Consider the following 16,199-nt stretch of genomic DNA (forward strand, 5'->3'; position numbering starts at 1 on the left):
TTGAAAGAAGTAAAGCAACCAATAATCCAATCACATAAATGAGAACCATAACACACATATTTATACGTGGAATACCTCAAAGAGGAAAAACCACGGTGGGATTTGTGACCCACAATATCAATCCACTGGCCATATGAAGAGATATTACAAAATATGAGGGGTCTGCACTTGCAGAAAGGCTTACAGCCTAGAGCACACTGCTCGATCAAAATAGGAGCCTCACTGACTACATAAAATTCCAGACAACAATCCAAAGAAGTGTGAACTGCTAAGATAGCATCTTCTATGCCAGAATACAGTTCTGGTTTAAGCTTTGTCTATTCCGGTTTGAAATCCTAGACCCCTTTACCGGAATAACCCTTACAATAAATTTCTCACATACATAATCTCTCTGAGTAATTTTGCATCATATTACATTCACATATTCATAATCTCCTATTTCATGTCTATTTCCCTATATATAAAAATGATCTAATCAAACTGACCTATATACCCTATACAACTTTTATGCCTTATGTCGGCTTACAAAGATATATACAATATTAGATTATATGTCGACCAGATAACATAAATGTATAAACATTAAAACAAATTGTCGATGCCAGATCCAAGATATGTCAGCCTCCAATACCGATGACCTTTACTATACCATGTCGGCTTGCATTGTCGGTGACCAAAGAAATATTTTGTCCTCTCGGTGTCGGTGTATAATCTGTGAAGTGTCTGTCGGTACACCATATGAAGTCGAAACACAAAATCATGTTGCCATCAATGACAACATAGTGAAACCAACCAATAGAGTGTCAATTGTCAAAAATGATAAGACGCATGTCCTTTTTTGAAAATTCAACCAATAAGCAACAAGGGTAGGTACTTCGATCTTCTTGCCCATGTAGCAATTATCTTATTTGTTAATTTCATTGAATCTGGACATCTTCTCGTGAAGTGATGGGATTGGTTGTAATGATGACTGGACGCCACCTCAGCTAGTTTGGTCTTCATAACTCATCACAAGTGTGCAACTGAATAAGGCATATCTCTAAATACTCAACATTTGCAAGTTCTTGATGTGATGACAACTCCGCTTATGTAGATCTTCAACTTTGATTAAATCTTCTAAAACAATCACATGTCTTGATCACCTATATTTGCAATCACCTGCATTCACGATCACCTGCATTCGCAATCACCTACATTCGTGATCACCTGCATTCGCGTCCGGCGTAGACCTTGTCTTACCTATGCATGATCCTCATCGTGCCTTGAAATGTATATTGCACCAAGAGTGACTCCTATTCCTTCCTAGTATGAGCTTGCGACTCGACAATTACTTTCTTCGACAATCTATCTCTCTTTCATCTATTGATCTTCTCGCAAACATGTCACATCTTGCTCATCATCGTCTTCAATGTTTATGTATGTGTTGGTACCTGCTTTGTCATTGATTGGTTTGGGTGACGCTACTTTGTCTTGTGCAACATGTTGTTTCCCTTTGGTGCGATAATCACTCTCCTATCGGGATCATGGTGTCTCGCACATTCAATGGTGAGCTCGTTGCATTGCGCTGCTAAAAGGGATCCAACTACCTTGGTGATGCCACTCTCTATCATCGCTCTCGCAGGTCTTGTTGGTTTGGTGGTGTAAAGCATGCCTTGAAATTTCTTCATGTCAATGCTTCCAAGGTTTGTGCCACCTACGTTTCTCCAATATAATGTGATCTTCAACTCCAGGATGACGCTCTTCGAGTCCTCCCTGATAAGCGCCTGTCGTGATCCTACCATCATGTGCTTGCGAGAATTGGCTAAGTTAGTGTCACATAATGGTATGTATTTGCAAATATGTAATCGATTATCTAGACATGAAAACTTAATAAAAATCTTATAATTTAAATCATGTAAAATCATAAAAATTTCAGAAATGATATTATAATTGAATGAGACAAACCAAACACAATCTGATCAAGGGCATTTAGACAACTTATTTCAACATACTCCTATTCGGTTACTTCCTATGATTATTTTGATCAAACGAAGTGATCAAAATGAATGTCAATTCATTGTCCCCAAACTGACAGCGTTGTCGCCTGATATGTATTTGTTGCCTTGATGACCAACTTTGATAAGGGTATTCATTGTCGCAACTTAGGTGTATTTTCGCTATCACTCGGTCTCAGTTGTCAAACTCCAAAGTTGCAATGTTATCGCAGATCAAGGTGAAGGCGGCCTTGTAGTCGGAGTATGAAGAACATTGCTATTCTTGGATCACCCAAAATGCCTACGCAAAGCGCAATTTGGAATACTTGTTGATATCAACCTGCCACGATATGTATAAAGGATCTTATGAGTGCATTCACTAGAAAAGTAGAATCGTGGTGCTCTGGGGTGAATTTGCTATGCTCAGCAATGTTGGTTTGAAGTCACGTCCTTACCAACATCGTGTGCCTAATTCGCTGCATCTCCAAAGTCGCCCAAGATCTTAATCTTCAAACATGAATCGCCCTATGTCAGAATCGCTGTCTTAAATTGTCGATTAAGTATGCTGATGAAAGTCACCAATCGGTATCATATGTGTATTGATGATTACTGACTCGAATTTTTTGATGAAGACAACGAAACGAAATCGCCCTATACCTTGATCTGAAATATGATCGCTGAGTATCGCCTCACCCTAATGGTGTAATGGATCGGCTTGGATGATTCACTTGTATGAAAGCAACATCGATTTGAATTTGATCAATGAAATGACCGAGTCCAAATTTATAACAATTCCTATCACAATGCATCGACGACTTACATTGAATAGTTTGCATTTGAAAAATCATGACCCTTGCTATTTATTCGAGGGTCTCATTCGGATTGGTAAATGTGACTGGTTGAATTGCTTCGTTGGGAGGCTAATGTGATCTAATCGCCACCCTCATTAATGGCGTTTGGGTGCCTTAAATGAATGCTTTGCATCGTTCATTAAATGAACACTTCGATTTGCCTTTTAGCATACCATATGAAATGTGATACCTCTGTAAATGTCCACAACATATATTAAATGGTCGCTTCCTTGGTACAAATTGGAATTGCTTCGATATTTGCACCCTTTAAATCCAATCGATGAGTGGCTGCCATAAAATGTGATCAATAATGCCTTTGTATGAGGCTTCGAACTTTGTGAGCTTGAATTGAACGGTGCATATTGATCCAACCAATAGTACAAGGCATCGATTTAGTGGCTTGCATGTATGGTTCAAATGTGGGAATAGCATCGTTGAATGCCCTCTTCCAGATGCTTCAGACTGCCAAATGTATAGTTAACCGAGCTTACCACCTTAATTAAATATCTTTGAATCAATCCCCATGGGTGTGTTGAGTCTTGATTTCAAAGTCATGAGTTAGCCGTCTTGGGTCTTGTGAGCTCCATCCAAATGTGTTTCCCTAAATGTCTCTTCATCGACTCCTTGAGTCGTCACGTTGAACGCGACGTGAAGATATGTCGCGCAATGCAAGTGTGGCGGATAGCGCTCGCAAGGTATAATCGTTTTTCTCTATTGTATTGATTTCGTGGCGTTCCTTGTTCATTTATTCATTCTTCATTCGCCGTGTAACATCTTCTTTGTTAATTAATTAATTCTTCAATGCATGACAAGCGCAATGCTATCGCGTAAGCGCAAAGGCTTCGCACGACGTATATAAAAATCCATGATAAGTGCGAGAGCAACGCATGAAGAGCGCATGACAGTGATGCGCAAAGGCAATGCGTGATGACTAAGCATAGTAAGTGCAATGCGATGAGCGCAAACAACGCGTGAAGTGATGCACAATGGCAACATGAAGGCGATGCGCGACAGCGACACGACATCGTTGCACGACAACAACGCGACACCGTTGTGCGACAGCAATGCGACATCGTTGCGCGACAGATACACACCACCGTTGCACAACAGCAACGCGACATCGATGTGCCACGTATGTGAAAGAAAAGCGCGACGTATCACCATGCCTTAGTCAAAAAATTTCAATTTTTCAATTTTTTTTTTTTTTTTTTTTTTTTTTTTTTGCATTTCTGAAATTTTTAATAATTTTTTTTTTTTTTCAATTTTTTTGGTTTTTTTTAATTTTAAAAGACTCTAACGCTAGAATTAAATCAGCCAAGACACCTTATTTACAACAACTATACCTAAAAAAATTGGGGGTCCCCATCTGCAATGGGGTGATGTGTAAATACATCACAACAGTACCCAATATTAAATAAGGGGTTAATGGTTTTGTAATCTCTTGGAATTAGTCACATGGTTGTATACAATACCACTTGGTAGTTTTGTGTGAGCTTAATTCTATAAAAGCAAACACAAGAATGGTTGTCTAAGGTTGGCTACTTGGTCATTTTAGCTAAGGGGTTGAGAGCATCTCTTATTAGCATTTGTGAGGGTTTGAAGCATGGCATGGGATGTGTGATTACATAAATATTCACACGGAGTGGTTGGCAAGAGCTTATGTTTTATAAGTGTTCATGAAGGACTCTAAAGATGTATTGTAATACTCATATGCTTTCATGTTTAAATAGTGGAAAATATTATGGTGTTCCTCCTAAGATCTTGTCATATTTTATAGAGGAATGGATGTATATTGTCATTCACTTTATGTAAGTGGCTATGAAGGTTATGAGTAAATATATGTGTTGAACTGTAAGTGTGAAAATGCAATATCTTATCCACACTATGAGCATTGCAAGTAGATCAGATTCACAGCTGATGCAAATTGGATTGAACATATGCAAAGAGTGATTGTAAAGGTCATCATGACTTATCTTTTTTTTGTTCATATATCTTTACTTGTAACTATGGTTGGAGCATCTTGATCCAAGTTGGTGCTCAGTGGTTGTGTTGTATCTCAATCTTAGGGGATTGGTGTCTCTTGTAGGGTGGTGCCTACAAATCTTATTGTGAAGGAATTGGTTTCTCCTTGGGTTGTAATTCTTGTGTGTTGGTTCCTACAAAGTTATTCTAACTTCTATATCATTTTGTGAGGTTGGATTTGGGTTGTAGATCCAAGCAACTATTCTCACTATCGTTTTTGCCTTATCGATTTCCATGCAAATCCAGTATTCTCTTGTGTGGATGTGTTCATTATTTGTATTTTTATTAATAATCTTTTAATGATGTTAAGAATGTGGTGGTTTTACCTAAAATGTATTAAATTTCACCCCACCCTCTCAATATGTATAGGTCTAACATATTTGTAACCTTTTTAGATCAAATTACTAAAGATAAAATCAACCTTATTTTGGTTTCTCCTTGGGTATGGTATATATTTTAGATTTGTTGTTCAGTTAGTCAACCATGTTGGCTTATTTGTCATTGTTGTCATTGATGTCATGAATATTGTTTGTTATCTCGGCATGTATGTATGTGATATGATCCAGAAAGTTTGCTTCATTTATGCAATATTGGTTTATCATGTATGTACAGTTTTGAGGTCAGGTATTTAGCGTTACTGGAAGCTAGCTTTGTGTCCAGTCTTATCTGGACATAGTAATAGCACATGATTCAAGATGCGTTAAGATCCAGTCATGTCTGGATGTGTTGGAATGCATTCTTGTTGTTGGAAGCCAACACCACATGAAGACACCCAGTTGTTGTAGCATGTGAATAAGTCTAGTCTCATCATTTCCGGTTGAGTTGACTTATCAATTAATATGGTGTGGGTATATATTGCCAAGAATATTATGTGTTAGAGGTATGGATGTTGAAAAACAACTATTTTGTGTACTATATGTGAAATATTGTGGTTGTGTATTATATGCAAATCAAGTATAGCGAATTTATGAGACAACTTATGCACTTCAAGGGAACTGTATTCTATGCATATGTCAGATGCAACTACAACAATTCAATTTTATATACTTAGTAATCCATTTGTAAGCCCTCTTTTGTATATTGGACAATGTGTCCAAACTGGTAGTGAGCCACCCCTTGTACTGTGTAACCGATTACATATTACACTAATCCTGAGAGTATCATCTCTCTGTGGTTTTTCCCATATTGGGTTTTCCACGTACAAAATCTAGTGTTATGCGTTATGCCTCCATTCTGTTTATTGCATTAGAATTATGTTATGTGGTTGGTTAATTAGAAGTTTAAATAAGTTCAAGGGAATACAAATTCACCCCTCCCCTCTTAGTATTTTGATTATTCAACAAACCTGATGAATGTAAAATCCTTGCAAAAATTTTGTAAGGTATCTTTTGATCATAACAAAATAAATGTATGGTTATTCTCATGGATTACTGAGTATATTCACTTAATATTTTTCAACCATTTATTACTCTTATAAATGTATGTATATAGCCTATCATATGAATGAATTTTAAAAGGTGTAGTATTTTGTGGCATTTTGATTAAGGTGTGACAATTGGTTTTAGTTATTATATCTTTTATATGAATTCAAAAAATATATATCCCAACTAGATAAAGGCATTGGTCTACCTCTACCTCCATCTCCCCAACACACTAAATATCAATCAATATCAACATATTTTTAGTTTTATCTATTCTATAATGTCCTCAATGCCATGGCTGAATGTATATTATAGTATAAGGGGTTATTATAAAACATATCTTTAGGCACTCTTATGGTGGGTCGTCTATTTTTAAAAGATTCTTAACCTTGATTTCCCCAAATCAACATATAAGCATGAAGTGACAACTAAAATAGGGGTTTATTGTGTCTTGGTTTACTCTTTGTTTTAGATCATATTTCCGAAATGATAAAGGTTATAGTGAGACCATGATATGCTCATTAGAGCATGTGATCTCCTAGGAGGAGATGTTAGATCATGATGTCATTATTAAATTCTTGATTTTGCAATTGGAGCTTTGACAATGGTCTTGTTATTTTTCTTGATAGTTAGTACATTAATCGTGTGCTTGGGAGCTTCAAGAGAATGTAGTTTAGCATGGATTGATCAATTGTAGATGCTCATGGATGCTTTGAGGCTTGGATGATACTAGACTTCTCTTGGGATTAGAGACATTTGTTGAGACAAGTACTTTTGGGGGAGTTTCAACAAGAAGACCAAGGAGTCTTCACCTAGATGTGGACTTGAGAGGAGATTGTTCTTGGTGAGAGTCATTGTGGCTTGGTGTATCCTAGAAGAGCATTCCTATTCCCCACTCTCCATCTACTTGATGTATTATCTTCTAGTAGGTATTTCCTATTCTATTTTCAAATGCATTATGTTTTAATCTTTGTGTTCATGGATTTGGATCTTGAGTTATGGTTATTGTTTTGTAGGGTTCATTTCAAGGGTGTTTACCATGGTTATCTCCTTGTGCATATGAATTATTTCATGGTGTCATTTATGAAGATCATAGGAGATGTTTATTGGGCTTATTCCTAGTTTTAGGAAAGGATATTTTGAGTTTGATATTCCTTAGTTAAGAGAGGTGTACATCCACGTTGATTTACATGATACGTATGGTTCATTTGATCTATGATACTGATTGATTGGGTGTTGTCGAGGCTTTTCATTTGGGGTTGAAAGTAAGATCATGCTTGACATAGCTTAGCACTATGAAGTTATGCTAGAAGGACATGATATGATTTACAAGTTTGAACTCTCTTTTATTCTATGGTTATTTCCAGCTAGAGGTTCATGTTCATATGACTAGTAAAAGTTGTGGTGACATATATGGAGAGAGTATGAAACTATTTGTGTTTCAAGTGTGGATCATTTTGATTGTTCTTGGAACTAAATGGTTTTGATTATTAGCCACACCTTGGTTTGAATGTTTATTCGCAAACTTGGTATTCCCTAACCTATTTGTAGATTCAACACTACCCATGCAATGGGATTTCTTGGATGTGCATGATCTTCATTGATAGATTTCATGTAGGGAGATTTGTGATTGCAATTTATGGGTTTTATATATTTTTGTCTTGAGTTTACTAATGTTGTTGATACCTAGGAGATAAGGTGGTTGGATGTATTAGCATATGTTGAGGGTTATTTCTAGTCATGTGAATTTTTTACCTTTGACGATAGCTTGGAGCCTTTATCATCACTTCAATGTGATGCTTGTGTTCATTGGATTAGTGTATCTTCACCTTGGATTGTTCCTTTTCTTCCATAGGTTCCATGTTGGAGGATGAGAGATTTTGCTTGAGATGGTGGTCACCCCTATTTTTTTGCAAGTATTTTGATGGAACATGGTATTTCAAAGTATACATGGAAACTTTGTAAATTCATTGTAATGTTTTATTTTTTATTAATGCATAGTGTGGATGCTTTTGAAGGTTGGGTTATTTTCCCTTATGAGAGTTTTTTCTTAAAATATACCTTGTGTTATCTTGTGGCTTGCCTATTTAATCTTTGCATTATGATTATCATGTAAGGTTGCATGCATGCTTTTCTCTCAAGTTTATATAGGAAATGGATTGATCATTATGGGTATTATTTATTAATTTCTTAACATAACTTAGGTCTTTTATTTAGGTTTCCAAAAGTTCCACCGAGATTCTAGAAGGGTTATATCTATTTTTTTGCATGTCTATTATGACTTCATACTTCATGTTTATTCTATGATAATTAATGGGGTTGTCATGCCTATGTTTCTATGCTTTCATACCTTACCTTGTCTTTAAATTATGAGAACTAACTCATTTCGACCATTACATGATATCTCAATACTATCATCATACTCATGTGTTTATCGTGATTTTGAGATTTACCTAACCCTATGAGTATTACTTCATAGATTACACTCTTTTTTTATATTTTTAGATATACCATATCATATTATATGTATTAGACCAGTTATTGTTGGCAATTTGGAGGAATTGAATGTGTTTCACTGATGTTTGTCATTGATGTCAACACTAGCTTGTTTGGTTGTCTACTGAGTTCTGGTAGACTGGTTAGACTTTGATGATGATCAGGAGATTTATCTCTAGTATATTCTGATTGGTGGAATTGGTTTGTTTTGGTTATTCATGTCATTCATATGTATGTCACATTCAATTGGTTCAGGATTTGGTGATCTAGAAGCTATCATATGTTCTATTAAGCCTTTTGGTTACCGGTAAGGGTTCTACCGGCAGACCTTCGTTGAATATCTTTTGATGGATTCGATAAGTGGTGTTGGTGTGGCTTGTAGAAGGTTTTCGAGATGCTGATGGTTATCATGTTCGTGTTCCAGTTGATTGGTGGTGTTGCATTTGGTTTATGGCAACCTATTTTTAGGTTCAGACTTAATGCTATTATGTTAGGTTATGGACCGGTTTATGTAACGTGTTGGTGGATGCTCCCGATGCGCTACCGGTTGGATTTATTATTTCGTTAATGTTGTTTTGGTCTTAGGCCGACTTGGATTATCATTAGTTTGTGGGTTTATGTAATGGATCTATTGTATTATCTTTTAGGTGGTCAACCTAATTGTTTAGGTCTTGGGTTGGTATAATTATGTTGTAAGATCTCTTTGTAGATCATAGGAAAATTATGGGAAGGATAGTTATGTGATTACCTATGTGTGAATAAAGTTGTAATCATATGTAGAGGATTTGGTCGATTATAGGTGATCAAATTGGGTTTGTGTAAGAGGTTTTAAGACCTCCGGTATTGAGCTTAACCGGAATTGTACTCAGGAATAGGAGATGTTATTCTAGCAGTTCAATCTTCTTTCCGGATTGTAGTCTGAAGTTTTATGTAGTCAATGAGGCTCCTTTTGTGATGAGCAGTGTGCTCTAGGCTATTGGCCTTCCTACATGTGAAAGCCCCTTATTGAAATATTTATTCATTTGATCAGTGGATAGATATTATGGGTCTCCAATCCCACCATGGTTTTTCCTCATTGAGGTTTTTGACGTATAAATTTGTGTTGTTATGGTGTTCATCTTTGTGGTTGCATTATTGCTTATTGTTATCTGCTTTTTTGTTTACCGGTTGTTAGGTTGTTGTGTTAATAAGGTTAAAATTTATCATTCCGGCAGAACATTGATTCACCCCCCTCTCAGTGTTCTTGGATCCCAACAATTGGTATCAGAGCCTGGTCCCTCGAAGTAAGTCTAACAGCTTGAGGAAGATCCTATATCCAGAATTTATTGAGATGAGTTTGAGGAAGGAACTTCAAGTAGCTCTTGAAGACTATGATGCTGAAAGGTTGAGGAACGTGAAGTTGCAAGATGAGTTGAGATCTACGAAGTAATTCATTTTTACTCTCCGAGAGAGATTGTCATCTGCACGAGCTAAAAGGAAGAAACTATGTGATCAATTACAAAATCAGGATGATGAAGAAAAGAATGCTTTAAAGGATCTATGTCAAAAGATAAGTCAGGAAAATGGTTTCATGAAGAGTGAAATGCAAGCCCTAACCATGAGGATGTCCAAGGAGATTGAAGATCGGAAGAAGAATGAAGAAAGTCTTGCTAAATCTCTGAAAGACGGATCTGATGAATGCATTAAGTTGGCGCATGAGAATGATATATTGAGAATTGAATTGGTGCAATCCCAGAACAATGAGAAAGAGTTGGAAAGAATGGTGATAGTCCTAAGAGGTGATTTGGATGTTGCAAATTAGTACAAAGACAAGTTCAAGGTTAGTTCAGCTAAGCTTGATGAGTTATTGAAGAATCAAAGGGACAGTGGAGACACTAGAGGCCTTGGATTTGAGCATGGAGAAATCTTTGGTACTGCAAATCAGGATGATAAATCCGGTCAGAAGAACAAATAGGAGAATCTACCAGACAACCAGAATCAGAGGTCATCGATAAGGCAACACAATGAACATAAATTTAATGGTAGATGCTTTGTTTGCAATAAGTTTGGTCATATGGCAAGTTAATGCAGAAATAGAGTCAATTAGAATAATAATTCAAGTATCGGTCAGTGTTTCAATTGTAAAAAGTATGGTCATAGGACAACAGATTATAGAATGAATGTGAAATGGCATGCATGTGGAAAGTTTGTGCATATGGCTAATCAATGTAGGTCAAGGAATGGTCAAGGTTACAGCAAGGAAATTCAAAATAACAATGTCACTTGTTATGCATGCAACAAAGTAGGACATATTGCTAAATTTTGTAGAAGCAAGAACCTACCGGAAAGGAATGAAAAATCCAATGATGAGAAGGGAAAATAGAAGGTTGATGATATTCGAAAGGAGCATGAGAAGAAGAGGGTTATGAAGTCTAAGGGTCAACCAGCATAATCATATGCCCCAAATGTTCATCTGGTTGAAGCAAATACCCGGATTACTCAAACGGCATAGCAGAATGTTCCTGCACCTACAAGAAACTCATCTAATATCTAAGGCATTTGCCTTAGGGGGAGGCAAATTGATGACAGATCTTGCATTACCCCTGGTAGTTGTCTAAAGCTTGTTTTAGGCATTGGAGAAGTCAGTTTGAAGGTTAACTAATGAAGATTTGTTGGATCTTGGATCTTGGATCTTGGATCTGGTTTGGTTTATCAGTAAGTCACTTTATGAGTTATGGTTTGGTCATACATCTATAGTTAAGTGTTTCATAATCTTTGGTAGTGAATTGGAAAGTTTGATCCTAGAAGTGTTGAAGGTATATTTCTTGGTTGTTCAAATGAAAGAAAAGCATATAGATGTTATAACAAAAGATTGCAGAGAATTGTGGAGAGTGTTAATGTCAAAGTGGATGAGCAGTATAGAGGTCAAATCAGAACTTATGAGAGAGAACCGGAAGTGGAAATGATCTTAACTGATCTGGTAACACTTGTACCCGAAACAAAATGTTGAACCAGTTACTCCGGCAGTATCAAAAAATTCAACGGTAACAAAAGATCATAGAAGAGAAACAGAAATTCAGAAGACTCCTAGGTATGCAAGGTTGAATCATTTAGAAGATCAGATAATTCTACAAGGAGAAGGTTGGTAGTTGATGAGGTATGCTTAATTTCTTTAATTGAGTCGGCATCAGTAGATGAAGCATGTAAAGGATGAATGTTGGATGAAATCTATGAAGATGACAAGTTGTGAGGAACAAGGCTAGATTGATTTGCAAAGGACATTCTTAGAAGGAAGGAATTGATTATGATGAATCCTTTCTTCGGTAGCTAGGATTTTCATATATATACAAGGATTTTCAGGTATGGTTTATGGTTTATAATGACTTTACACTATGTGCATATACATATGCGGATTGGACTGGAGATATAGGCTACCGGAAAGGCACATCCGTTGGAGCTTTCTTTCTTGGAAAGAAACTTATTTCATGGATCAGCAAGAAGCAGTCATGTATTTCTTTATCTACTACTGAAGTTGAGTATGTTGTTGCTACTAGTTGTACACAATTTATATGGATGAAGAAAATGTTGAAAGATATAAGGGTAGATTGTAATGAACTGGTAGTTATTCACTATGATAACTCTGCTGCTATTGACATATCAAAGAATCCGATATTTCATTCTAAGACAAAGCACATATCAATAAAGTATAACTTTTTGAAAGAAAAGGTAGAAGCAAATGAAGTTAGATTGGTTTATGTGAACACTAAAGAGCAGATTGCAGATATATTCACTAAACCTTTGCCCAAGGAATCATTTGAGTACTTTAGAGACGGATTGGGGGTCTTTGCCCCTCCGTTTGAGACTTAAGTGATGTTGATTGGCATCAATCTAGTATGCATTATCAGAACTATTATTCATTTTGGATTGATGAGATGGTGCTACTACTCAGGAGGAGTAGTCAATTGTGTGGTTCAAAGGATCAATGATTTTCTTTGATGTTTATGTCAGATTCCTGGCATTGATGTCAAAGGGGGAGAGATATGCATGTGAAAAATAGAGCTTAACAGAGATATCAGTCAAAGGGGGATGAACAAAATTTCAGATTGGTTGTATCCCTCTAGGGGAGTTTGGTTCAGGTTTATGAATGGTTAATTGGTACAGAGATAATTGGTTCAGAACTTCATTGACATATCATTTTTTGGATGTCTTCCATTGGGGAATATTTGTTTGGCACTTCTTAGCACTTGGATGTTTTTCACATCTAGTGTTGCCATCAATGCCAAAGGAGGAGACTGTTGGCAATTTGGAGGAATTGATTATGTGTTGCATTCATGTTTTTCATTGATGTCAACACTAGCTTGTTTGGTTGTCTACCGGGTTCTGGTAGAGTGGTTGGACTTTGATGATGATCAGGGGATTTGTCTTTGGTGTATTCCGATTGGTGGAATTGGTTTGGTTTGGCTATTCATGTCATTTAGATGCATGTCACATTTAGTTGGTTTGGTATTTGGTGGTCTGGAAGCTATCATATGTTCTAGTAAGCCTTTTGGTTACCGGTAAGGGTTCTACTGATAGAGTTTCGTTGAAGATCTTTTCATGGATTCGATAAGTGGTGTTGGTGCGGCTTCTAGAAGGTTTTTGGGATATTGATGGTTATCATGTTCGTGTTCCAGTTGATCAGTGGTGTTGCATTTGGTTTACGACGACCTATTTTAGGTCCAGACTTAATGCTATTATGTTAGGTTATGGATCGGTTTATGTAACGTGTTGGTGGATGCTCTCAATGCATTACCGGTTGGATTTATTGTATGGTTAATGTTGTTTCGATCTTAAGCCGACTTGGATTATCATTAGTTTGCGGGTTTATGTAATGGATCTATTGTATTATCTTTTAGGTGGCCGACCTAATTGTTTAGGTTTCGAGTTGGTATAAATTCATTGTAAGATCTCTTTGTAGATCATAGGAAGATTATGGGAAGGATGGTTATGTGATTATCTGTGTGCGAATAAAGTTATAATCATATGCAAAGGATTTGGTCGATCATAGGTGATCAAATTGGGTTTGTGTAAGAGGTTTTAAGACCCTTCGGTATTGAGCTTAATTGGAACTGTACTCAGGCATAGGAGATGTTATTCTAGCAATTCAATCTTCTTTCTGGATTGTAGTCCGAAGTTTTTTGTAGTCAGAGAGGCTTCTTTTGTGATGAGCAGTGCGGTCTAGGTCGTTGGCCTTCCTGCATGTGCAGGCCCCTTATTGTAATATTTATTCATTTGATTTGTGGATAGATATTGCGGGTCTCCAATCCCACCATGGTTTTTCCTCATTGAGGTTTTCCACGTATAAATTTGTGTTGTTATGGTGTTCATCTTTGTGGTTGTATTATTGCTTATTGTTATCTACTTTTTTGTTTACCAATTGTTAAGTTGTTGTGTTAATAAAGGTTAAAATTTATCATTCTGACAGAACTCTGATTCCCCCCTCCCTCCTTCTCAATGTTCTTGGATCCCAACAATTATCTATATCGTGTGCTTTCTCACCTATAGGTTAACTACTTATGTTTACATGCTTATCATTTGTTTCAATTTCTTATACAATACACTTCAATATTTGTCTATCTAGTATTAACTATCATATCTTCCTTGACAATTTTATATTGTCTAGGCAACCTTCACCATGAATGTCATTCTCGACCTATGTGTTAAGTTTCTTATTGATGGGTTAACCTACTTGATATCCTTATACACCTCATCATTTGACATTCATTACATATTGCCTATTGAAATAAATAGATAAAAAACCAATACATAGAAATCGCCTAATCCTATCTACATATGAAGTTATGTGAGATAACTAATTCACTCTTTGTATTGTCTATTATCCTAAGATTACAAACATTTAAGAATAGAAATCTATGCTATTATAATCTATAATGAATATTATTTAGGAAATGAGAAGTGATATAAAATAGAACATTTCACCTAGAAATTATAAATCCAAGCGATGATAATGGAGAGAGGGAATTTACACAGCAAAGTTGTAGCTATTGTAATACCCTAAACATGGTCATCTAAACCATGGGCCCCTAATCTCGACTACATCACCAAGGTCCTAGCCAAAGACAATTAAATCAATCTTGAGCATCTAATTAATTAATTCCTCAATCATCAATGTCACATGGCAAATAAATCATTCTATATTAATTAAATATTTATTTGATTAATTAATCATTCCAAGTAAATCATTTTAATCAATTATTTTAGCATATTTAATTAAAAAATAAATTTGTCATTATATCATCAAAAAAGGAATTAATTTGTAAAAAAGGAATTAATTTGCAAAAATGAATTAATTTGAAAACAAAAAAGGAATTAATTTACAAAAAGGAATTAAATTGAGAAAGGAAATCAACTTGAGATATTTCTTTTTCTAAAATTAAGCCAACTTGAGAAAACTCAGAAAAGCAAGAAAATCAATTAAATTGAATAAATTATTTTCTCTAAAATTAAAACTCAAAGCAAATCTTGAGGAAAGAGGTTTAGTTGCATCGAAGAGGCTTTTTTTAAATAAAAATCTTGAGCAAATAAGAGGAATGTGCATGGAATCAACTAATTTTATCTCTCATGCAAACTCGGACTTATAATCTCAATGCATTCAATCAGACTTTAATTAAAATTTATCTCAAGATTAAATCAATCTAATATTCTCTGAAACTCAATAAAAGCATCCAATCATTTCAATTGAGCTCGATTATGCTTTCTCTTGAGGAATATCAACTGCTCATCATTAATCGATCTTGACCATTGGTCTCTCTTTGGATTCTCTATAAAGTCAGGCTCTCATCTCTCAATCAAAGGACCCTGGAGATTTATTGTTATTCACCAGTTTTTACTCTAGAGTCATTGAGAATATTGTGCTTTGAGATTTGTTGGGGCTTCAAATTTACAAGTAATTTCAAGCACCCTACTATTGAAACTAGTGGTCACTTCATGGAAATGACACATAATAGATGATTAATGATTTGAACACCTAGAGTAAAGGAGGATATGAATAAATTAATTCCAATGGACCCCATGAAAGACTAGTGTTTTTTATCTGTAGAAACGATGATATGAACATATAATTAAAATGAATGAAACATGAAAATATAAGAAATAACCATTTCTTAAAATCAAGTTTCCAAGCTCCAGTAAAAATATTAGATCTGTATAATGTGCTTTTGGTTGTAGACCATACAGATGACCGTAAGAAGGCTGAAAAGCCTGTTATTTTGACCTTCATGAAATAAGATGTCACCTTGCAATGAAAATGTATGCAAATGTCAAATCTGACGAAGACCCATTTTAGAAGTGGATGTTTCCTACCACCACAAAAAATTTCAGATTTGTATCTGAAGTTTAAGGCTTCCGACGAAACAAAAACCCGAAAGATAGCTTAAAGCAAGGTTATTGACTAGCTA

The sequence above is a fragment of the Cryptomeria japonica genome, chromosome 7, assembly GCF_030272615.1.
Source record: "Cryptomeria japonica chromosome 7, Sugi_1.0, whole genome shotgun sequence".
Classification (NCBI taxonomy): Eukaryota; Viridiplantae; Streptophyta; class Pinopsida; order Cupressales; family Cupressaceae; genus Cryptomeria; species Cryptomeria japonica.